Source organism: Odocoileus virginianus, chromosome 9 (assembly GCF_023699985.2).
Source record: "Odocoileus virginianus isolate 20LAN1187 ecotype Illinois chromosome 9, Ovbor_1.2, whole genome shotgun sequence".
Taxonomy (NCBI): domain Eukaryota; kingdom Metazoa; phylum Chordata; class Mammalia; order Artiodactyla; family Cervidae; genus Odocoileus; species Odocoileus virginianus.
The window spans coordinates 4,706,278-4,731,182 of record NC_069682.1 but is presented as its reverse complement, the minus strand read 5'-3'; the positions used below and the strand labels follow the sequence as shown (position 1 = coordinate 4,731,182).

The 24,905-nt window shown below is 43.0% G+C and overlaps 1 pseudogene; it reads right to left on the bottom strand.

Annotated features, from left to right (window-relative positions):
- Positions 1-334: 334 nt before the first annotated feature.
- Positions 335-483, bottom strand: LOC139036845 (small nucleolar RNA SNORA70; annotated as a pseudogene).
- Positions 484-24,905: the final 24,422 nt, after the last annotated feature.

Sequence of the window (24,905 nt, the reverse complement as noted above, 5' to 3'; positions counted from 1 at the left end):
TTTGTCCAGAGGGGCCACGATTAGGGATGTATATGACCCCACAGTCATCCGGGATGAACCACTCTGCTACCATGTTTTCAAATTCTTTCACATTAAACTCAATAAACCCCCACTTCTTCGAAATGTGGCTCTTCTGGTGGCCAGGGAACTTGAACTTGACCCTGCAGAGGGACTCAATCACATGCTCCTTGTTCTGCAGCTTGGTGCGGATGGATATTACTAACCAACCACTGTGGGCCCTGGTGCTTTCCAAAGGCACTGCACAAACCCGTCTCCAGGCTAGAATGGAGACAGCACGCCAGTCGCAGGCCAGTCATGAATGTCCCCTGGAAAGAACCGTCTCCAAGGTTCCTCAGAGCAGCCTGCACAGGCAACAGACTACATACACCACGGAGGAGGCTGCTGTTTGCAGCCATTGCACACAGGGTCCCCACAGCCCAGGTGTGATATTCGAAAGATGGCCACCGTGATAGTCCCCTCCAGCAGGACCTTCCAGAGCCTGCCATTTCTGTCCTCTGTTAAGAGTCTGTGTCTCCTCCCCTTGAACCTGAATGAGCTTTTGTGATTGCCCTGACTTGCAGCTTAGGCTTGTCTGATAGAAGTGATGCTAGGTAACTTCTAGGCTTGGGCATAAAAGGCAGAACAGCTTCTGCTGGGCTCTCTTTCTTGGATGTAGGAAACAATTCCAGCCACCATGCTGTGAGGAAGCCCGGCCACCGGAAGCCCTGCCACCGGAAGCTGAGCGTCCAGCAGACAGCGTGGCCGGATGAGGAGGGGAAGCAGCTGCTCCAGACCCAGGGCTGAACCCCTCACCTGATGCTGTGAACAGCAGCGCTGAACCTTCTCCAAGGACCCCCGAGGAAACTGCAGGGCTGTGAGCAAAATGAATGATTGCTGTCATTTTCAACCATTCTGTTTTGGGGTAGTCAGGGGGCTGGGTGATCAAAACAAGTGAAGGAGGCAGTGGATTAGGATACAGTTAAGGGAAGGAATGGGCCTGTCTTTGGGGGCTTTGTACACACCATGGCAAATACTTTGCCTTTCACTCTAACGGGAACGCCACCAGGCTGACACACAGCTGCTGGTCACTGTCTCTGTCCTCAATGTCATCAAGAAGACAACATCCAGTGGGTACACTGCTTCTTGCTTCAGATGGAGAGTCTTTCCAAGAAAAGGAGCCTTCCTTTTGCAGGCAATATTTTGCACTCACAGTGACAAACTCACTCAGAGATGGATCTGACCTTCCCGTTTCCTGTCACAAAATTGCAATAGTTGCCTCTATGGTAAGCACCAACCCTCCGTGTCACTGGGAGACTTCAACCTCTAAACCCATTTATGTTTTAGCCAACTTAGACCCATAGATGTCCAAATGGGCTGAGACAAAGGGTGTTTCCCACTGTGGCTTCTGGAGGTTGTTCTCCCTCTGGCTCAATAAGCCTCTCCGTCGGCTGACTTTGGGGGACTGCAGCGTGGCCCACGTGGCATGGAGACATTTGCTTCATCATGTGGGAGGACAGGTAAGTGCAGTCCCAGCAACAGAGTATTTTTCAATGCTGAAAGGCTCATATAGATGAGCACTGAAAGAATCCATCCTTCTTTTAAAAAACTGAAGTATAATTGATTTACAATATTGTGTTAGTTTCATAAAAGAATCCATCCTTGCTGACATCTTTGACAGGTTAATGCACCCATGTGAGGTGCAGTATGTGCTGTCTTTGGGGCTGACTTTATAAGTTTGCTCAGTTTGGTAAGTTTGTAAAATTGACTAGCCTCCCCAAAATGGGGCAGGTGAAACCCCGGGATGACAGCAGCCACAATGAGTGTGGAGGCAGAGTGCCTACTCTTCCTGAGTCACACAGGGGCTAGGATCCTGGCTGGCCCAGCCTGGGACAATGCTGAGGATTCTTTATTGAGGTCCAGAATGAGCCAACATCAACTCTCTTCTACTGAGTCGTGGAGTTTGAGGCAACTGCTAAGAGTGTTCAATTTCCACAAATTACGTTCTCTTCCTGGGCAGATTCAAAGGGAACATTTGGGTAGGTGGATGAGCAACAAGATTCAACAAAAACACCCTTAAGATTAGGATAGTCAGGAAGAAATAACTTCTGTTCTTGTCATTTTATTTTGTGTTAACCAGTTTATCCAATGGTAGTTTGTGAGATGCTGAATAGTATTTTGGATAAATGTCTTAGACAGTTGCCTTGAGAACTTTAATATTCTCAACCACACTGACAGGAAGGAAGGTTGTGCTGCCTCTGAAAGGCATGCCAGACAATTAGAAGGATGACGACACACATTTCAGCTTGGGATTTGTTCCCATAAATTTGAGGGAATTTCATCAGAGGGATGTTAAAGCCTTTCTTAAAACAATCAGTCAAAGAAAGTGAGAACTAGAGGGTCCCTTCCAGATGTCCTCCTCATTTCACAGGTGAGAATCCTGAGTTCCAGAACAGATATATGCCTTAGTTAAGGTCCTTAGCTGTTTGGAGGTCAATACTCATACAGTTTAAGTCCTAGGGTTTGGGCCCTTTAACATTACTGCAGCTGCTGATAGCAGAAGCCAGTTACTCCAACATCATGCAGCACCAGCACCTGGTCTACAAAAGGCAGCACATAATGGTGCCCTCCCCACTTACAGCTGTGAGATCTTTGATGGCAGAGTTAGGTCTTGTTTATGCTCAACTCCCCAGTGCCTTCCCATGATAGGGAATCATTTGTAATAGATAAGTGGACAGACATTGGATTCCTGACACACTCAAAATGTTAGTTTTTTTGTTGTTTCTTATTGTTGGAATACCAGTTTAGTAAGTATTTATTGACTGCCCATTCTTCCTCATTCATTCAGTAGATGTGGTTGAGCATCTTCTCTGTGCTCAGTGAGGTGGATGCAGGAATGAGCAAACAGATGGAACCCCTGGTCTTGTGGAGTTGACACTCCTATGACTGTGTCCAGCGATAGCTGAGCAGTCAGAATGGTCAGCCTGCCTTGACACCCCAGATTCACAGCCAATCAGCCGGGCCAGCTTAGATACTTTAAAAAGCCTGACAGCTGTTCAAGACAGAATGGTGTCAGTGGGTTCAGATAATAAGTTTTATGGCTGTTCAAAGGATGGAAGTATTGGTGTAGCCAAAACAGTTAAGACCCCCCCAAGGACAGTTTAGAATAGTTTCTCGAGAATATGGTAGGATTCAAAAGATCAGGGAGAAGAGGAAGTCAATGGAATGCCAGGGAGGTGAAAGAAGATACAAGAACAACATGAGTGTGATTAATGGGCCAAGGATGATTCTAGTCCAGCCAGATACTAGATCAGAGAAAGTGAAACTAAGTGAAAAATGTCAGGCCAGATGGTGAAGGCACCAATCTTAGAAAAACCCAAAGAGAAAACAATTTCTTTAATATGCACTTTGAAAACTGGCTGGGGAGTGAATGACAGGTCTTCTGCAGGTGTATAATCTACTTCACTGTGTTTCTATCCTGGTTGAAGGTATACAGGAAATTACTCTCCCATTATCTTTCCATCCTCTTCAGAACAACACTTCTTCAGGTAAGGACACCCACAAAGCTACAGTAATTAGAATGGATTGTCAAAACATAAGGGATCAAATGTCCACTTTCTTAGAACATACCCCAGATGTTCATACTTCATAATTAATACTCCACGGCTAATACTTTAGTAAATAGATTTCAAGTATGTGCTTTCACTTGTCCATCTATTTGTGGATCTACTGTCTGCAATTCAAGTCCAGAGCACAAATATAATAGAAGTGAATTAGACACTTAAAAGTAGAGATAGGTACATATTTGATGTAAATATATGTATGCCATGGCTATAGGCCAAACTTCAAATACTATAATGAGGAGGTGTAGAATGAGGTGGGGGGGGGTGTGGGAGGGCAATGGACAGATCTGTGATGAAATATCAAACTCTTAAATTAACCACTTTGACAAATCAGTTGTCCTCCCAATAAAGTTATGGGTTTGATCTAATTAATACATCCAATGCTCCCTTGGCATCAATTATTGGCTTCTTTACAAGGAAGCATACATGGCCCTCGAACCTTTAGGTCTCCTCCTGCTCTGACTCCAGGCCAGTTCTGTGACTTGTGTTGGCCAACAGAATGTGTTAGCATGAAGCGCTATTAGTTCTGAGCCTGGAACTTGAGAGATTTGTGTTTCTGCTCTGTTTCTTGGATCTCTGCCAAGCCACGATCTGAACACACCAGAGAGGGAGAGACCCCGTGGAGCAGAGCTCAACCGTCCAGCCTTGGCTCCTTAGATCCATCAGCAGCCTGCGGACCCTCAGCCACGTGAGAATCTGGCCAAGATGATCAGAACCACCTCAAGACACATCTGGCCCCCAGATGCATGAGTAAGCCCAGCCTGTATCAGAAATACCATCTAGCTGATCCTCAGACTCAGAAGGTCTAATAGCAAAAGTCTTGTTTTAGTCCATTGAGCTTTAAGTGGACTGTTGAGTAGTAATAACTCTCTGATGAAGACTAGTTCCTGGCTGTACATTAGAGCCTCCCAAGAGCTTTAAAATATACCAATCACTTCTCTTTATGCTGAGATTCTGTTTAATCCACCTAGATATCCTTTTATTTTGTTCTATTTAAGTTTCTTGGGTTTCTAACACGCAGCCAGAGTCAAAACAACCTGGCTAGAAATTTGCTCCCTCCAACTTCTCCAAATATTAAAAATCTAGGTGAGTGGGTCTTTCTTGTCTTGGGTCTGGAAGATACTAGAGTGTCTTGCACATGGTATCACTGAGAACAAGGCAAACATGTCTTCCTACTTGCACAGTAGTCCTCTACATGTCCATCAGTCTGTACAGGCAGGAAGACAGTGATTTTTGTCCAGTATCCAGTACTATCACTTCTGGAATGGTTGAGAGAATTTATCCCCCAGAGGCAGCCCCTACCTTCCCTCTGGAAACTGCTTTAAACAGATATAAACATTTTTGCCATTGTACCTAATATTTAGATCAGACTGTGAATCTGGCAGAATGAGTTGCAAAGGGAAGGTGACAGCTGTAGATCAGTAGGGAGTATGGGAGGGACTGTTAGACAGTTTTTATGTTCTAATTAAGGATGCATCAGAGAGTTGCTTTGTGACATTATGTGACCAACGGGAGGAGGGAGCTTGATAGAGAGCATTTTATTTGAGTAAGATGGCATCATCGACACGGTGGACATGAGTTTCTCAGAGCAAACTCTGGGAGATAGTGAAGGACAGGGGACCCTGGTGTGCTGCAGTCTATGGGGTTGCAGAGTCGGACAACACTGAGTGACTTAACAACAAGATCCACGTGGCAGATCCCTTGGTGCCTCTGTTCCCTGGGCGGGCGTGCCCCTCCCCAGCTGTGGCACTGTTGGCTGCTGGTGACTCACACCTGCCCCCTTTGGCAGAGAATGGTCTGCACCAGCCAGAAGCCACCTGCCCGAAAATACCTAAGAGGTTGTACCCGCTCCCTTCTGACCCTGGGGCAACCCACTGCTGGCTAATGACATAGGGTCCAGAAGATTCTTCAGGCAGAACAGCCCTTGTGGGCCATTCACTTTCTGGAACTCCCCTTGGGTCAGCTGAGGCTCGGTCTTCACGGAAAGCCTGTATCAATGATTTCTCTTGCCCTGTCCTTCCTTTCTCCTGTTGTTCTTTCTCCCTCAACAAGTCACCTGTCACTTAATCCTTGTCTCGGCTCAGCTTCTAGGGATCCCAGCTGAAGAACATCTTGTTGTTGAGTGGCTCAGTCATGTCAGACTCTGTGATTCCATGGACCGCACCACGCCAGGCTTCCTGGACTGTCACTGTCTCCCTGAGTTTGCTCAAACTCATGTCCATTAACTCAGTGTTGTCATCCAACCATCTCATCCTCTGTCGTCCCCTTCTCCTCCTGTCTTCAATCTTTCCCAGCATCAGGGTCTTTTCCAGTGAGTCAACTCTTCGCATCAGGTGGTCAAAACATTGGAGCTCAGCTTCAGCATCAGTCCTCCCAATGAATATTCAGTATGATTTCCTTTAGGATGGACTGCTTTGATCTCCTTGCAGTCCAAGGGACTCTCAAGAGTCTTCTCCAGTGCCACAGTTCAAAAGTACATCTGCTTCCCTGAAAAGTCTAGCTGCCCATCAGAAGGGCTATCAATATCCATCTAGCCCTCTTCCCTCCCACTGGCTCCAAGTATCTGCACTCTAAACGTCAGCTTCTCAAGTCACGTACCTCACTGTAAACACTAGCTTCTCAAGTCACAGGGATGGTGCTGCACGGCCATTTTCTTCAGCACCCTAAAAGATCTCTTTTTCTACTAACCGTTCTCTGACTTCATACATCCCAGGGAACCTCCATCTCGGGCATGACTCTGTTGAAACATCTCTGCCTTTTTTTTTTTTTTTTTTCACATCTCTGCCTTATTGTTCCACATTTTTCTAGAAAGCACTCAAGGTTAAAATGGAGTTCTATTTCCTCCAGGAAAACTTCTCCCCAACTCCAGCCCACATGGATCTCTTTTTCATCTTTTTATCCACTTAAGGTCTGTGCAGGCCATTTCACTCCTGAAAGAACTCCTTATGTGCTGGCTTTAAGCACAAAATGTGCCTTCCTCATTTGTTATTTATTCATTTATTTATTTGTCATAAAATAACAAATTCCTCATTTATTCATTAGTCTTGTCTTTCCAGCAAAATGGAAGGTCCTCACTTACAGGGAATGTATCTTTCTTATAATTTCATATACCATAATACCTTGTTTTGCAGATATATATTAACTGATTAGCTAAAAAGGAAAAATCTACAATTACACTTCTGTTCCATAGTGCAAGGTGTGCATCTAACCTTACTATCAGAGCATAGAAAAGCTTAACTACATAGTTGGGAGCTGCCATTTCAGAATGTCACATCTTTAACAATTATATTCTATACAGTAAGAGCCCAATAGTCAGAAATGCCAAAATGCCAATTTCCTAGTTAATTGTGAGGATAGATACATTTTTTTTTCTCCCTTGTGAAAGTTGCTGCTGTTTCACGTAATGACTTTAACTGTAATGGAAATGAGGCTGGACAAATCAATTTTTAGCCCTTAGCAAGTTAAGTTTGTCAATACAGAATGTAAACAGCAATAAAGATTGGTAGTTAACACTATCATTTTAATCTAATTTATAATAACTCTCCTTCCTCTTTCCCAATTAAATTCAAAATCTTTTTTAATTAAGACGATTTATACCACTAGAGTAAAGGCCATTTTTAGACCATGTACTCTAAACCTTCATTATGCAAAATGATTTAAAATTTCAATTTAAATTTTGCAAGTAATAAAATATACAAATAGAGCCCACATATCAAATGGGAGCTTTAAATTCTTGCCCAAATTTTCATGCTATAGATTTTAAATCATGGCAATACATTACAGTGAGCATCTTAACGTTAAACATAAGTGCATTTATTAGAAATGAAGACATGTTACAAGAGTGAAAGAGTAAAAATGTAACTGAGTTGTACTCATCTGAAGGTCAGTCTTCCACCTGAAATCTCACCTATTTGGAAACCAGAAGGTACAGTGAGCAGCCCAAAGTCAGTTTACAAAAAGAGAGAAGTTGAGAGAGAGAGGAAAGGAGGAAAGCAGGGGAAGGAAGGATGGAGGCAGGGAAGAAGGGAGGGAGGAAAGATAAAATGAAGTAAAGACAGAGAGGCAGGAAAGAGGGAAAAATAAGTAAAGATGGAGTCACTCTGGGTTGTTGAAACAACTATGATAAAGTACAAATACTGAAAGTCATGGTTTAACAGCTGGGTCCTCAGCTCACCCTGAGCCTATTGGCATATATTGCATAGGCTTGTTCCATCCTTGGTTATCTAATTTACCATCCTCTGCAAATTAAAATCAGCACTTTGTTAAGGAAAGAGAGCTGCAGGAGGCTAGCTACCTATAAAGTCATAACCAAAAACCAGAGAAAAGAGAAAAACACAGCAGGAAAGTGGTGTTTGTTATGGCAGTTGTGAATCATCAAGAAAAAACAAGTTTAGTTCTGAATTTTTGTGTTGAAAGGCACAGAAATGAATAGTATGTTTTTTGCAAGACTTTCAACAAACGGTTCAAAAATCTGTCATGCCCTATAAGGAAAAGCTGTGAAAATCTGAAATATTCATGAATGTTTAGAGCTACCTTGAATCTATGGATCAGTTTCCAGTCCAGGTACTCTGACCTAAGTTTCTCATAAACTGAAAAAGTGTCCCCCAAATAGACTTCCTATTAGAGTAAGGAAGTTTACTTGGGGACTTCTGTGGCAGTCCAGTGGTGAAGGCTTTGCCTTCCAATGCAGGTGGTGAGAGTTTCATCCCTGGTGGGGAAGCCAGGATCCCACATGCCTCAGGACCAAAAAACCAAAACATAAAACAGAAGCAATATTGTAACAAATTCAGTAAAGACTAAAAATAGTCCACATCAGAAAATCTTTTTTAAAAAAGTTTTCTTTTTGCTTGGAAGATAGGGTGACCATAATTATTAAGAATAACACATTACTCAAGGTGGAAGGGGCAGCAAAAGGTACAATATGAGGAAAACTCAGGTCACCAAGAGAAAGAAATGGCACCCCACTCCAGTACTCTTGCCTGGAAAATTTCATGGATAGAGGAGCCTGGTAGGCTGTGGTCCATGGGGTCGCTAAGAGTCAGACACGACTGAGCAACTTCACTTTCACTTTTCAAGGTCACCAAGAAAGATATGGTTGCATCTTCGGTCAGTCAGTGTGAGTGACATGAGGACCTCAGAAGCAGGTGAGTTAAGCTGAGAAAAATAGAAGAAATAGATTCTTACCCCAACTTACCCCAAGAACTATCTATCTAAATTTAATTAGTTTGTCTTAGGCCTCCCTAATCTAAATGATCATCGTCTCTAAAATAATAGAACCCTGCTCTCCATCCATCCATGACCCGCCAACTGTAGCCATGCCACAGGTGGAAAAGAAGGAAACAGTGGCTACAACCTGAGCAGAAAGCACTTTTAAAGACACAGAGGCAGTGGAGTGCTGGGTGAGGGTGTAGCTAAATGGGGGAGTATGAGCAGGCCAGGTGAGAGCTACAGGTGTGTGTGCCGTGGTGTGGCCACGAGGGCCACTAAGCAGGTAGGTTCCGTGGATTTGGCCCCCGATGGAACAGAAGCCAAAGGATGAGAGACTAGAGCAGGTGGCCACTGAGCCTCCAGCTTGGCTTCCTGGGATAGAAGCACTGTTAGTAGACACAGGAGGGGAAGAAGATGGGGTGGCAATGCTGAGAGCAGTCTACACAGGAGACTCGGGTAGGTGTATTCAGGAGAACCCTCTAGAAGGGAGTTTGGAAAATCAGTGTCAAGCTCTTGGGAAAGGCCTCGAACTGGCTCTCATAGCCTAGATGTGATCAACTGAGTCCCAGTGCAGGGTGATTTTAAGAACGGTCAACAGACTGGAAGCAGCATCTGGAAGAATAGAAGAAGTGTACTTTTTCTCTTTTTTATTGAAATATAGTTGATTTACAGTGTTGTGTTAGTTTTAGGTATATAGCAAAGTGATTCAGTATATGTCCATGTATAAATATACATACATACACACACACGCAGGTCTCCTTTTTCAGACTACTTTCCATTATAAGTTACAAGATATTGAGTATAGTTCCGTGTGCTTTACAGTAGGTCCTTGTTGTTTACTTATGTCATCTTACATATACTAGTGTATATATGTTAGCCCCAAACTCATAATTTATCTCTCGCCCCTCTCCAGGAATGCACTTTCTTAAGCTGTGCCTCAGATCCACTGAGTCAGAATCTCTGAGACGTATTTTAGCAAACTTTGCAGATGATTTTGCGTGCACTGACATTTGAAGAGCCCTGGATGAGATCACAGAAGGAGAAAGTATGTGCCTGAAAGCAAAGAAGGTTTGCACACTGGACAGTTCCTTTAAGGGGCTGAAAAGCAGGAGAAAACAAACAGAAAACCACTCCTCCCCCAAGAAAAACACCATAGAAAGACTGTCAAAGGAACATGAGAAAAATTATGGTGCATTTCAATGTGAATATCAAGAAAAGATAAAATGATATGTGCACTTATTTTTGGCTCTCTGATAAACTGTTAAACTCTGAGTGATGGGACCAGTTAGGGGTATGATAATATCTAGAGTCAGTAGCTCCTAGAATAATCTATTTATTGTTGACAAATCAAGCCTGTCCTATACTAACTAGGGCTGTGGCCACTTTTGGATAAAATACACTCACTGATGGTATTTATAGCACTACAAATGGTGATATTCTAGTGGGGTAGAAGATCTTTCAGCTGCATTTGGCTTTTCTGCCAAGAACATGTGTCTTTAATCCCACGCTCAAATAGACAAATCATTCATCTAAGAAGCTGTAGCACAGTAAACACAGGAAATTTGCAGTGGGTCCCCGGAGGAAGAAACAAAAGAGCTCACTGATCTTGCTCACCTGCAATTTATCAATTTTATGATTTCTCACACAAATATTGAATTAGAGCATTTTAATAACTTTCCTTGAGCAAATGAATTTCTCTCCAATGTTGACTCATAACAGGCACAGAACAAGTACTCTGTGGTCCCTGATGCCGAAAGAAAATTACTTCCAGCAATTATAGCTCAGTTAATGATAGCATTTAGCAGACACGCCATCATCCGAGCAACGACAAAGCCATCCAGAAAGTACTTGTTTCACAGAGCTCTGGGCTAGACTCAGCTCCTAACTCTGGAGTGAAGGTGTCTGGCTTTTGTACAAGTCTGTGGCTGGCATCCTTGAGGCCAGCAATTGGCTTCCCTAAACTGATGTGGTTACAGGACATGTCAGTAGGGTGGGTGACCAAGCCCAGTTTATTTTTACTTCACTACAGACATTTTTCATTGCCATTCAATGGCTGAAGAGGTCTTTGTTCACTGAATGAATCCTTTCTAGCAGCCCCTGTGCTCACTGGCTTCATGTCATAATTAGACATACTGTGGTTGGTAAAAGCCTCGTTTAAGTAGACAGCATGCTCATGCTAATAATATACACAAAAAAAGAGAGATATACTGATAGACAAATTCAAATTCAACATTCACTCTGTGACCTTGGCTAAGTCACTTATCTAGAGAAGCCTCAGTTTCTTGATCTGAAAAATGGGAATAACAATTCCATCTCCAAACAAGAGTGTTTTATGGATTAAATGAGATGTTGTATATATAATGTTTAGTATTCAATAAAGGATAGATATATTTCTAGTACAGAGTCCATGTTACTATGCAAATGGCATAACTGGAAATATAGCTCTGGACCCAAATTCTGTCTCTTCCACTTACGGGTCAGGATTTCTTGGTTAAGTTTCTTGACTCTCTGGTTTCCCTCCTATTCACTGGCAAAATGAAGGGGATGAGTTGTAATATTGTAAAATTCCTTTTATCTCACTAATTTCATACACCCAGGCCCTGGTGGCTCAGATTGTAAAGAATCTGCCTGCAAAGCAAGAGACTGGGGTTCAACCCCTGGGTCGGGAAGATCCCCTGGAGAAGGAAATGGCAGCCCACTCCAGTACTCTTGCCTGGAGAATCCCATGGACGGAGGAGCCTGGCGGGCTACAGTCCATGGGGTCGCAGAGTCGGACATGACTGGATGACTTCACTTTCAGGCACTTTTACCAATTGCCCTGAGACATTCCTATGTTCAAAATTAATAATAAAATGGGTTCTAATGTACAAAGCACATAAAAGAGAGTTTATAGATATGCCTCCATTTCTCCAAATTTCCAAAGTAACCTATTTGAGTGAAATAATACATTCAAACAGAAAAAGGACAAATTAAAAATTTCACAGAATGTAACCTGTGTTATCACCAACCAAATCAAGGACTAGAACTTGACCTGCACCCCAGAGCCTCAGACCAGTATATTCTGTGAAAGAATATCTATGAACTACACATACAAGGAACAGTATGTAGGCTTCTAATGAAAACAATAAGAATGCCAACCACCATCAAAATTAAGTTTAAAAAAGAGTCAGGTGGATATATAAAGCATTTGGGATGAGAATAATTAAAAGATGAATCAAGATAAGTAATCTCAACATGAAAATCTAACACTAACTTCTAGAATCTTAATTATGTCCATATGAACTTGGTCAGTAAAAAAAAAAAAAAAAAATCCAAATGGAATATACTATTCAGAAGAAGCCAGATTTCTTTAGATGATCATTCCCAGCCCTGGTTTCTGAGGTCTCTCCCATGAGCCTTCTGGGGCTCTAGCCAACTGCTTGAATTTTTACAGTTTGCTTCTCAGATTTGCAGTGCTTTTCCCTGGCTGTTGGTAGAGAGAGTTTCAATACAGGCAGACCTGTGTACATTTGGAAATGGCAGTCAGCATGCTGAAATGTAGCTTCCCTCTGGCTGCATCATTAAACATGCCTATCTGCTGAGTTCCAGAGAATAATTCTCAATGCATGCACACTTTTCCTACTACCATATACTAGCTTTAAACATCAATAGGCTCCATTAAAGTCACAATAATATTCTCCCAAGCTTGACATCTAAAGCCACGTGTAAGAGAAATTATTTCGTAGGAAGTGCAAACTCCCTTGCTTTTTACTTTTGCTTTAGCTTAAAAAAAATTTTTTTTTAAAGAGAGAGAAACTTGTAGATGCTACTGACAATTTGAAAATGATTATGGGTTCTCTGAGAATTGCCATTTCTTTGAATTTTGGGCAGAAAATATGAAATACTTTTGATTTTATTTATTGTGCTCAATCACATTGGTCCAGCTGCCAGAGCTATAATAACTCAAGGAACTCAGAACAGAGGACGAGAGGAAGGAAGAGGAGAAAGGGGAGTTACAGGAGGAAGAATTCAAATAGGGATGTTTGCAGGGGCCAGTGCAGGCCTTCATGAGCCCAGGGAGTGCTCTGGCGCCATCATTTGAATTATTATCCAATATATTTTCATTCCCAGAGACTCTCACGCCCCCTCCTGCCAACTTCCCTCCCACTGATGCTCTGAGGCTTTCATTGCTTGGGGTGGAGCGGAGTCCAGGGAAGAATAAAGAACTCAGTCCTCAGGTTCGGATGCCAAAGTTGGCTCAGAAAGCCCATTTCAGAGAGAAAAAAAAAAAAAAATATATATATATATATATATATATACACACACACACACACACATATATATATATATGAAAGCTTGTCAGACTCAAGGAGAAAAAGGAGTATTTTTACTTTTATTTGTTTTACTAACCAAAAGCTAGAGAATTGGGAGGATTCAGAATTGGGTGTGACTTGGGGCATTTCCTGGACCACAAGGACTGACAGGTGACTTCCTGGGCTGGGGGAGCGGGGACCCAGAGGCAGCCTGTCGGCAGAGGAGAGGTGCCTGGGTCCCCATCTGCCTGGGATGAGGCTTTCCTTGGGGCCCCACAATTTGCAGGGCAGCCTCAGGGATGACAGGCAAGCCCTGTTCAGGCAGAAAGATCAAGAGTTCCCAGCTCAACCTACAGTCCACTCCCCCTATACATGGCACAAGGAGGTCCAGAAAGTTCTGAGAGGTGGAATAGGATCCCAGCCCCCAACAAAGCGAACAAGGCAGTCACCCCCCTGGAGAAGTGCCCGGGATGGACAGGAGCAGTGGCCGCGGAGCCGGGCTGTGGGGCGGAGGTGGGGACAGACGGCAGGCACTCGAAGAGAAGCATGGACTACATCCCTTACTCCGGATGCGCAGCCGTCTCAAAACGAAGCAAGGAAGGAGCCCTGCAGAGCAGACAACAGCCTTGCTGAGAAAGGCGTGCTCCTCAAGGGTCAGAATCACCTTCATATTTGCCTCACCGACGTTACATGTGAAACCTGAGGGCCAGAGTCATCTTAGACGCGGGTGGGGGCGCGCTGGTGAGCGAGTTGACTTCAGTTACAGATAAAAGGTTGTACTTCCGCGTTTCTGCCCCGTGTGTCCACCTCACAGCGATTTCAGGAGCCTGTTCCGTTCCAGGGGAGACTTGCTGCTTCCTATCTCTGCCTTCCTGGCATAGGCTCCCCTGTGAGGTAAGAAGGTTCCATGTTGGTAACTAAGCAGTGGGTAGGCTACACCGCCCTTCAGGAAGGGGGCGGGAGCCAGTTCCGACATCAACAGGAGAGCCTGGAAACCAGTAGGCCTGTCACCCACCCTCTCCTGCTAACAGCTGAAGATGTTCCGGAAGGCCCGCTCGTGACGCACCCGCACCCCAGTATCCTGTAGTGTCTCCACTGCACCTCTGCAGGCTGAATGGGGAAGAAATGATGCCTCCCTCCCCCTAGTTGGTCCACCCTTGCACCTTTTCTCAGCAAAGCTTGAGCCCAGGGAAGTGATGTAGGAGAAGTTTTGCTCTGAAGCCATCTCTGCAGTCTGTGGAGAAGCTCCCAGTCAAGTGTTCTTTGGCTAGCTTTTCAAAGAGTCCTTCCCAAGGCATAGCCAAGACCAGCAGCATCACTTAGAAGCTGGTTAGGATGCAAATTTTTGAGGCCTCACCCAAAACTGACTGACAGAAAACTCTGGGGTAGGAATCTGTTTGAACAACTGCCCACTCCCATCCCCAGCCTATGCAAGTTCACTCTGAAATGCACTGTCTTCAGAGACTTGAGTGGTCCCTCTGTGTTGAACTACACTAAAGAGTGAAGGCATTTCCTGATATAAACCTGAAGGTCCTCTGGAGCGCCAGCCTCCAACAGTATCTCAGGAAGCCATTATCAGTCCTCCAGAAGGAATATCAGTTCATTGACAGAAATTGAACTTCTGAAAATGAAACAGGAGAGTGAAAAGTGGGCTTAAAACTCAACATTCAGAAAACTAAGATCATGGCATCTGGTCCCATCATCTCATGGCAAATAGGTGGGGAGACAAGGGAAACAGTGACAGACTCTATTTTGGGGGGCTCCAAAATCACTGCAGATGGTGACTGCAGCCATGAAATTAAAAGACGCTTACTCCTTGGAAGGAACGTTATGACCAACCTAGACAACATAGTAAAAAGCAGAGACATTATTTTGCCAACAAAGGTCCATCTAGCCAAAGCTTCAGTTTTACCAGTAGTCATGTATGGATGTGAGAATTGGACCATAAAGAAAGCTGAGCACTGAAGAACTGATGTTTTTGAACTGTGGTGTTGGAGAAGACTCTTGAGAGTCCCTTGGACTGCAAGGAGATCCAACCAGTCCATCGTAAAGGAAATCAGTCCTGAATATTCATTGGAAGGACTGATGCTGAAACTGAAACTCCAATACTTTGGCCACCTCATGCAAAGAGCTGACTCATTTGAAAAGACCCTGATGCTGGGAAAGATTGAAGGCGGGAGAAGAAGGGGATGACAGAGGATGAGATGGTTGGATGGCATCACCAACTCGATGGACATGAGTTTGAGTAAGCTCCAGGAGTTGGTGATGGACAGGGAGATCTGGCATGCTGCAGTCCATGGGGTTGCAAAGAGTTGGACATGACTGAGCGACTGAACTGAACTGAACCATGCTTGTAATTCTAAATTCTCTGTGTGTGGCCCCAAACCTCACTGCTATGGCTTAATAATAAGAGGACATGGAGGAGGCAAAATTTGTGAGCCATTTCAATGCAGCCCACTGCCTAAACTTTCAATCTAGATAAGAGGTCACCTACCAGAGCTCAGGAACATTGTCCAGCTGCCCCTGCTTTAATGCAAAAATATTCCTGTCCACAAGGTAATCTTCTCTTGAAGTTCCTCTTGTTTCTTGGGCCAGCTGTGGCCCAGACTAAATATTAGAATAATCTGAGAATCTATTGCAAAAGAACTAGTATGCCACAAAGATCCTTATTTAACTCATCTGGGGTGAGTCCTGGGCTCAGTATTTTTCTAAATTTGCCCAGTGATTCTAATATGTAGCTTGAGCTGCACCTAGGGTCTTGGCTAAACCAACAGACCCAGAAATGTCAAGTCTCCCTGATTGAAACTTTGTAGATTGTTTAAAGGTATAAAGGAGGAGGAAAGGCAGATGGATGTGTCAGGCACATTACAAATATTAGCTCATTGGACTTTACAAATAACACTGAGAAGGTGTTGTCAGTAGACTCTTAACCAATGATGGAAACTAAGCAAGTGTGGAGCCAGGATTTAAAGGTCTTAGTTGAAAACCTATATCTTATTTGCTAAATGTGGAAACTAAGTGATACAAAGTGAATATATATATATATATATATATATATATATATAGATATAGATATGTACAGCAGAATATCGTGAGCTAAACCAAGATGTTTAGCTTGAGACATCACAGTACACAGATTCCATATTGGTTCATACTGTAATCAACACTCAAAATACCAGACTGAAGGGGATTCCCTGGGCTCTTCTTACCAGCTTTGCAAGATGTACATTTTTCTCCCCAACCCGTCTTCTCTGGGGGGTGCCTAACCAGTGCTGTATGTGTAGGCTTGCAGTACCACTGTAGCGCAATCTTGTTGTGAAATGAAAACTGAGGGGTAGGGTAGAGCACTTCTCTATGCAGCTGGGTGATGTGACACCCATGTCAACTTCTTTAACCCTGGGTGTCTCCCCAGGACAATGAGAAGGCAGTATTGTTCTCAAAAAGAACTTACACTCTCCATCAACCTGCCTGGTGTCCCAAGCCAGGGACTTTGGACAGACACTTAACTTCCCCATGCCTCAGATAAAGTGAAAGTGAAAGTGTTAGTTGTTCAGTTGTGTCCAACTCTTTGTGGCCCCATGGACTGTAGTCCACCAGGTTCCTCTGTCTATAGAATTCTCCAGGCAAGGATACTGGGGTAAGTGGTCATTTCCTTCTCCTGGGGTCTTCCCAACTCAGGGATTGAACCTGGGTCTCCTTCATTGCAGCCAGATTCTTTACCGTCTAAGCCACCAGGGAAGTCTCACGGCTCAGGTAACCAATCTGTAAAATGGGGAAAGCACCTTGAGATGCCACCTCCTTGCCTGGCTGTTGTCAAGACTGTAATGATGTACACGAAGCATGGAACACAATGCTGATGGTATAACTTACTATTGTTTCATGACTTAAAACAGTCTTCTACCCTCTTCCTCCTTTACTAACATTGAAACCTACATCCATCACTATGCACACTTCCTGATAATCCCTCTTCCACGCAAAGCTCCAGGAGCCATGCTCACCACTAGTATAACATGGAACATGTTATTGAAGCAGCCCAATAAACTGAAGCGAGCACAGTTGTCACAGAGATGCCTTAGTCACTTTGAATACGAGCTCCCTGAGGACAGGGACTATCTTGGCACCCATTGAATTCTCAGCATCTCGCCCAATGTCTGCTCAAAAAAGTTCAATGAATATTTGTACAATCAATGAACAAAGCATAAATATTCAGGCATGGCCACTCTAGAAATGGTTGGTGTTTTCCTCAAACCCCCAAAATCTCACTGTTGGGTCTCTGGCTAGAATAGAGGTATCACTGCTCTTCATTTTCTCTGCAGTTCCTCATCCATCCTGGACTCACCAATTTGGACCCCTGTATGGATGTTTACTACTCATAACTAACATAAGGCAAACTCTCAGCTCCTATAACCCACCATGTTCAGTTCAGTCTCTCAGTCATGTCTGACTCTTTGCCACCCCATGGACTGCAGCATGCCAGGCTTCCCTGTCCATCACCAACTCCCAGAGCTTGCTCAAACTCAGGGCCATTAAGTCAGTGATGGCATCCAGCCATCTCATCCTCTGTCATCCCCTTCTCCCCCTGCCTTCAATCTTTACCAACATCAGGGTCTTTTCCAATGAGTCAGTTCTTCATATCAGGTGGTCAAAGTATTAGCTTCAACTTCAATATCAGTCCTTCCAATAAATATTCAGGACTGATTTTCTTTAGGACTGACTGGTTTGATCTCCTTGCAGTCCAAGGAACTCTCAAGAGTCTTCTGCAACACCACAGTTCAAAAGCATCAATTCTTCAGCTCGCAGCTTTCTTTAAGGTCCAACTCTCATATTCATACATGACTACTAGAAAAACTATAGCTTTTGACTAGATGGACCTTTGTCAGTAAAGTAATGTCTCTGTTTTTTTAATATGCTGTCTAGGTTTGTCATAGAGTTTCTTCCAAGGAAAAAGTGTCTTTTAATTTCATGGCTACAGTCACAAGCTGCAGTGATTTTGGAGCCCAAGAAAATAAAGTCTCTCACTGTTTCTATTTCCCCCCCCATCAGTTTGCCATGAAGTCACGGGACTGGATGTCATGATCTTCATTTTTTGAATGTTGAGTTTTACGCCAACTCTTTCACTCTCCTCTTTCACTTTCATCAAGAGGCTCTATAGTTACTTCTCACTTTCTGCTGTTAGGGTGGTGTCTATCTAGAGTGCATATCTGAGGTTATTGATATTTCTCCTGGCAATCTTGATTCAAGCTTGTGCTTCATACAGTCTGGCATTTCACATGATGTACTCTGCACATAAGTTAAATAAGCAGGGTGACAATATACAGCCTTGATGTACTCCTTTCCCAATTTGGAACCAGTCTGCTGTTCCATGTCCAGTTCTAACTGTTGCTTCTTGACCTGCATACAGAGTTTTCAGGTGGCAGGTAACATGGTCTGGTATTCTCATCTCTTTCAGAAGTTTTCACAGTTTGTTGTGATCCACACAGTCAAAGGCTTTAGTTGTAGTCAGTGAAGCAGTAGTAGATGTTTTTCTGGAACTCTCTTGCTTTTTTGATGATCCAACAGATGTTGGCAATTTGATCTCTGGCTCCTCTGCCTTTTCTAAACCCAGGTTGAACATCTGAAAGTTCACGGTTCACATATTGTTGAAGCCTAGCCTGGAGAATTTTGAGCATTACTTTACTAGCGTGTGAAATGAATGCAATTGTGCAATAGTTTGAGCATTCTTTAGCATTGCTTTTCTTTGGGATTGGAATGAAAACTGACCTTTTCCAGTCCTGTGGCCACTGCTGAGTTTTCCAAATTTGCTGGCGTATTGAACACAGCACTTTCAGAGCATCATCTTTCAGGATTTGAAATAGTTCAGCTGAAATTCCACCACCTCCACTAGCTTTGTTTGTAGTGATGCTTCCTAAGGCCCACTTGAGTTTGCATTCCAGGATGTCTGGCTCTAGGTGAGTAATCACATCATTGTGGTTATCTAGGTCATGAAGATCATTTTTGTATAGTTCTTCTGTGTATTCTTGCCACCTCTTAATATCTTCTGCTTCTTTTAGGTCCATTCCTTTTCTGTCCTTTATTGCACCCATCTTTGCATGAAATGTTCCCTTGGTATCTCTAATTTTCTTGAAGAGATCTGTCAGGAAGCATTTAACAGGAGGCTTCCCATGTGCTGTTATGGATCTGTCAGGAAACCTTTGGCCCTTATTAATTCCTGAATAGTCAGGAATTAAGAGGAGAGGCACGCCTTTCCCGGGACTGAGGAATCCAGGCATTTCCTGTGTTAGTTTCTCATTATGGTGATAAGTACGCTCTTCTCTCTTTAATAGGGATCACCTTATGTTTTGTAAATCTGGAATTTTAATCTTTATCTTTGCTGCGAGTAACTACAGTATATATGCCCACGCCATGTTGATTAAAACACCTTTGCTCCACCAGAGCTTTGGTCCCTGTGTCTTTCTTTCTTTCTTTCTCTCCTCTCTTTCTCTTTATCTCTCTATTCCTGGCTGATTCCCTGGAACGTGAAAGCCGGCTGCGTAACCCAGGGAATATTAGCCTCTTTCCTTCTTTCACTTTCTCATAGTCGACTCCACCACCAGATTCCGGTCCATTAAAGGACCAACAGAGATCTCTAGTCTTTCCCATTCTATTGTTTTCCTCTATTTCTTTGCATTGATTACTGAGGAAGGCTTTCTTATCTCTCCTTGCTATTCTTTGAAACTACATTCAGATGGATTTATCTTCCTTTTCTCCTTTGCCTTTCACTTCTCTTCTTTTCTCAGCTATTTGTAAGACCTCTTCAGACAACCATTTTGCCTTTTTGCATTTCTTTCTCTTGAGGATGGTTTTGATCACAGCCTCCTGTAAGATGTTACGAAACTTTGTCCATAGTTCCTTATGCACTCAGTCAGATGTAATCCCTTGAATCTATCTGTTACTTCCACTTTATAATCATAAGGGATTTGATTTAGGTCATACCTGAATGTTCTAGTGGTTTTTCCCTACTTTCTTCAATTTAAGTCTGAATTTGGTAATAAAGAGTTCATGATCTGAGCCACAGTCAGCTCCCGGTCTCGTTTTTGCTGACTGTATTGAGCTTCTCCATCTTAAGCTGCAAAGAATATAACCCCCCAAACTCCCCTACAAAGACCTTGGGCAAGGTAATTCCCACATAATGCAATGGAAGAACATCTGGGAGAGGGATTAGAAATAGTGAAGACTTTTTCACCTCAATAAAAAGAGCTGCAAGGAAGAAACACTATTTTTCTTCACTATTTTTTTTCTGTTGGATATGGTCATGGCTACATGTGATGCCTGGAACAGTAGCAGCCATCTTACAACCATGAAGAGAGAGCGCTAATGAACCAGTCTAATATGGTGAAAGTGGGAAGCAAAAAGAAAGATCCTTGATGAAACCACTGAGCCACTGTTCCCATCCTTGAACCCTCTTTTGTTATGCTTTTTGCTATGTGGGATAATAAACATTGTTCAAGTTACTTTTAGGTGGGTGTTAAATGTTACTTGTAGCTGAACTGTCCTATTTGACACACCAGGAAATAAGATGTGAGAAGCTAATTACCAAAAAGAACACATTGCAATTAGCAAAAGAAAGGAGCTAATAGTAGATGCAAGTAACATTATTAACTCATCATGCGCAACACATTCTATTAATAGCATTATATGAAATATACCACTTAACCCTCACCAAAACCTTATGAGAATATTATGGATAGCCTATTTCATAAAAGAAAACTCAAAAGAGGTTAAGTAATTTAAGGTCAAGTGGAAAGTGACAATTTTGGAATTTCAACCCAATTGTCATGACTCCAGTGACAGGAAGGGTCTGCCATGCCATATGCATGAAGAATTAGTTACAATTAGCTCATCCTTTTGTATGGCTGTGTTCCTCAGGCCTTTCCCTGTGAAATTATTTTGATAGGGAAAATGTGAGGCATCAGGCTAGGCTATGTTGCTGTCAGCAAGATATGGAGAGTGTGGAGTGAAGGGGTGAGAGTAGGCCACAGAAAGCTCCCTGGGACGACCTCACATTGTACACAGAGCAGCCCCAGAGGAACACTGCCTCTGGCTGAAAAAACACACGTATGTACAGACACATTTCAGTATTTTGCAGGGGCTTCCCAGGTGGCAGGCAGTCTCTATTAAATATAAAGCATTCAATATATTTATGGCATTATTAAGGAAAATGTTCACAAATGAATTGGCTCTGTTTTCAGCTGGATAACAGTATATCTATTTACTTCTGTTAGACTTCGGAAATTTCAATACACTGTAATTGTATTTCTAATGATAGAAGATTCATCTCAGCTCATAGTGTATACATCTCATTATTCACCACGCACTTATATTCTAGTAAATGAACTTGTTCATTATATACTGTAATCTTTTTGTTGCATGATGTTTCTATTTTTGAAAGCCATGTAATCACTTCATTGTGGTGTTGGCAATTGTCATTATATAATATATATAATTTCAAAAGGATGCAATTTAAGGATTTTGATCTTGCAGCATAAATATATGCATGACACGTAGTACAAATAAACTTACTCCAGATGGTTGCTTAAAACAGATAAATCAAATTTCCCAGTAGTCACAAACTAAATTTTCAACCAAATATAGTTTTTCCGCTGATTAAAATGGTTAAACATTCAAGTCACTCCAAACATAATAAATATGACAATGTTAGGTAGGTTGTGATACAGCAAAATTAGATTTTCTGGCTATTTTAAGAGTTCTTTGGGGACTACTCAAAATGAGGATCCACTCACCTGAAAAAGTCCAGGTTTTCAGTTCAGTTCTGCCATATTTCAAAATACGTACAAGGTCAGCATGCTTGGGTTTCAGGGGAAAAGAAGTGAATGTAGCACATTTAATCCACCAGGATGAATTTGGCAATACCTTGTCCTTCCATAGCACCTTCAAAGGCTGTATTTACAAGCCTTTCAAACTAAGGCAAAAACAGAACACTACAGAAAATGTTAATTAGAAAAAACATATTGGTGCAGTAAAACAAATAACCCTCAAAGGCAGAGAAGAGCCTGTGGATGGTCTCCCCCACAGAGCAGGTAGCCCAGCCTTGCATTGTTACAACATGGCCCCTGGGCGTTAACAAACCGCTTAGCTCTCTGTGCTGTTGCTAGCAACCTTCCTGCTTTCAGCAGCTAGTAAAATTAAACCTCTTCCAAATAAGTCTCATGTGCGCAGACTGTACAGTACATGTAAATTAAAGTAATACATTACCCCAAACTTCAGCTTCTTTAGACAGCTGCCCGCTAGCCCCACATTTACAAATATTCTTCCCTGGCTCTGTAGGTGAACCCCTAGTTGGGGTTCACAGAAACCCACCTTTTCATCCCATCACCCATTGCACAACTGACTTATCTGGCCACGCAGTTTGTGCACAGTCCTGAGTTCCCTCCATGCCCATGTTCATTGACATGGTTCAAGGCTCAATAAACTTGATATATAAAATCTTTCTGATCAATGAGAAAAATGACAAAAATACCAATGGATTAAAAAAAATACTTAATATTCATAAATAGACCAGAAAGGGAGAGAAAGAAGTGGGTACCCAATAAACATAAGGAAAAAAAAATATTTCAGCAGTGATTATATAAATGCAAATAAAAATAAATAGTTGTGATTTTTAAGAGGTATGAGATGGACCGAGGTTTGTTTTTTTGTTGGGTTTTTTTTGTTTGTTTGTTTGTTTTTATTTTAATACTGTTCCACTTTGGAAACGATGCAGAGAAATGGATGAACGTCTTCAACTATGGCTGCTTATGCTAGTGTGAATTGGTATCACAATTGAAAATGAGGCACTCACCAACTAAGCCAAGAGCTCCCCTTCTACAACTAACCCTCTGCAACTAATGCATGATGGAATTACATGCCATGAACACCCACCCTAAGTCACAGGGCCCCATTAGTGCAAAAGCTCTGGCTAAATTTTGATCATTAATCAATTAGTCCAATCCAGAAACACTGGGGACATTAAAAATTCTCAGTTTACCAGTAACTTTAGTCAATGCCAAATTACACCATCTGGTACTTAATATATTCATTAATCCTCATATAGGATTCTAGTACAAGGAGCATATTCAATCAATTTCTCACATCATACCTAATAGGTATTGTAATAGCATGAATATTCTGCATAGGAGGGGTTTATTCCCCCACTGATGCCTGACAAATGTTTGCCCATCACTTTCATTCATGCCTAACAAGGTCACTTTTCATCTCCAACACACGAGGAAAGATTAGAATCCTCTGACTTTCTGTGCAGATAGCTAAAGCAAATTCACAGTGTACCCATCACTAAGGTAGGATATAAATACTCATTAGGTAATCCCCACTAACAAGCCCAGAAGTAAATATGATCAGTGTATCACATCCAAAACATCTGCAGAGGTGCACCAACCTCGGCCCAGGTCCACTAAGGAAACACCATCATTTGCAATATATTATTCCCTTTCACTGGCGTCTCTGTCTAGGTGAGTCCTTTAAATTGAATAGAAGCAGGATGTGTGAGTTGCTTGGTTACAGGAAATCAGACTGCACAGAGCCCCACCTGACGTCTGGCTGGGACTCATCACCACCTTTTAGGAAACTTGTCATTTTTCAAGAAAAGGGAGCTGCGATTGCTGGGCAGCCATGACTGTTATCTGCACTGCGGGTCGCTGGCTGAACTGAGTTTCTGCTAATTAAATTCACTGTGGGAGATGCCTAACATGTGTCTCCATGGGAAATGGATCTGAAAATCTGGATGATGCCCCTAATTGCTTCAGGTAACAAGGTTATGAGACGTGGGTGTCATAGCGAGAGAAAGCAGAGTGTGGAGAAGTGGGGCTCCTCTCACGGACCATATGGGCTTCTTCAACCTACAGCTGGAAAAGCTAAAATCCAGCTCAGCTGTGATCGGGCCCTTCCTGAACAGGGACTGTCACTTTGCACTTTTCAATTATTTACCTGGAAATGCAGCAAGCAGACAATTGTGAAGCAGCTCTGTGAGAAAGGAGCAGATGCTGTTTGCCAGCCGTGTGCTGGGATCAGCTCTGGCCTGGTCAACGGCAGGGCTACTGAAAGTGGCATCCTGATCAGTGGCATCAACGTCACCTGGGAGCTCATTAGAACGCAAACTCTCAGCCCTGCTGAATCAGAACACTTGAGGGTGAAGCACCGGAATCTAAGCCTCAGCAGCTTCCCCAAACTACCATTCGTGAAGCCCTGGTCTCAGACCCACTAGACTGAATCAGTCGAGGAACATGACTATCCTCCAGCCTCTGTCCCATGCTGTGCTTGCCCTTGGGGAGCTCACTCAGCCTCTGTGATTCCCAGTTTCTTCGCTGTTCTGATTGTCAATGGCAGTGTGACTCACCACTCCAAAACCTAGAGGCTCAAAGCAACAACGATTCTGTGAGTTGGCTCGAAAGTGAAAGTGTCAGTCGCTCATTTGTGTCCAGCTCTTTGTGACCCCATTGATGATAGTCCGCCAGTCTCCTCTGTCCATGGAATTCTCCAGGCAAGAACACTGGAGTGGATATTCCTTCCCTTCTCCAGGGGATCTTCCCAGCCTAGGGATCTAACCCACATCTCCTGCATTGCAGGTGGATTCTTTACCATCTGAGCCACCAGGGAAGACCATGAGTTGGCCAGACTCACTGCCAAATTTTCACCTGGGGTCTCTTGCGTGGTTGGAGGCTTTCCCCAGAGTGTGAGTTCTAAGAAAACCAAAGCAGAAGCTTCCGGGTTTAATTAGCCCTGCTGCTGGCTC